Genomic DNA, 1,555 nt, shown 5'->3' with positions numbered 1-1,555 from the left:
TTCCTTGACGTTTAAACGAAAAATGTTGCCATGACATTGTGCAAATTGTGTCAAGGGTACTAATCAACGAACAAAAACTACCAAAAGACACATTTTGTGAAAGTATAGAAGTAATAATACAACAACATCGATATTCGGTTTAAATAATTATCGAAATCAACTAAAATTATTATTTTCTTATTAACTAATTTAGAGGACAATTCTAGTATTGATTATAGTATAGAGAATTTAGCGATGACAGAAATAATAGTGAAATCGAATTCGATTATCATTGTGAAGCGATCATCTTTGGCGCGTTTGTGCGCGCTTAGGGCAATGAGGGCACTGAGGCTCTACTATTATAAATATGAAAGTTTGGATGGATGGATGTTAGCCTAAACTGCTAAACGAATTTGGATGAAATTTGGCATAGATAGCATAGTCTGGAAGAGCTTATAGGCTACTTGTTTTTGCATTGTTTGATTCCACAGGGACGGAGTCACGGGCGAAAGGTAAAGTAATAAAACAGTACATTTAAGTCTCAACTTTACTTATTGAAAAATGAGGTACGGATGTTTAAGACTTCACTAACTTAAACATTAACACAGATTTATGTAATAAATTACAATCAGTCGTCCGCCAGGGTTACCTACATTAATAAAACAATCAAATATACAATAAACGAAAAATACAAATACAAATACAAAATATTAAATAATTTGTACAAAATAAATGCATTACAATCATTCAAATGGACAGCTTTTTATAATAATTAATTACTTTGTACAGACATTTAACAGCAACATTGATCAAAAGTAATTTTAATTATGAAATTTACTTAAAACCTTTTACAATTCCGCAGCTATATTATTTATGTGTATTAGATAATGAATTTATTATTTATTGCTTAATTTTCAATGTTTCTGCTATATAAGTAAGCTAAAAATCGTCAATATTTAGGAGAAACCAAATTGATGTGGCATAGAAGGAAAACTGTCCCTCTGGAGAAAATGGAAATGTCTGTGTTAAGCTACAGGGGAGCAGAAATTTTGGAGGAATCCATAAATAATATCCTCTATGGTTTTTTTTTTTAAATTAAATGAATAGCTCAATGTTAAAACTTTAAAATGCATGCATTAAAGTTACTTTTGGAATTGAAATATTAACATGTAAGGACATTGTTTTCGAAATTAATTATTACAACTTAATTTACAAGTGTTACTTTAGTGGAGTTTATACAATTTTTAAATTGTCATTTCAATGTAACTTGCATATTTATTCAAATAGTTTTTCATTAATTATAATCAACTATATCCATGGCACATATTTATATCAATTTGTTAGAATATCCAATTTTTGCAAGAGTCAAATTAATTCACAGCAATATCAAACATTGTACATAACGCAACTAGCAACACTGTCAATACCACAGACAACACTGTTCCTTCACATTCACTTTAATCACATGATTTATAGTCTGTCCTTTTATATGTGAGGGCGGCGTGTAGCAGCGGGTAGGAGCAGGGGGTGTATCACGAGGTGGTGGTGATGGCCTTGTAGAGACGCAGGCGCCACT

Source organism: Papilio polytes, unplaced genomic scaffold (assembly GCF_000836215.1).
Source record: "Papilio polytes unplaced genomic scaffold, Ppol_1.0 DF824492.1, whole genome shotgun sequence".
NCBI lineage: Eukaryota > Metazoa > Arthropoda > Insecta > Lepidoptera > Papilionidae > Papilio > Papilio polytes.
The sequence above is the reverse complement of the archived record's forward strand: the minus strand, read 5'-3'. Positions refer to the sequence as shown.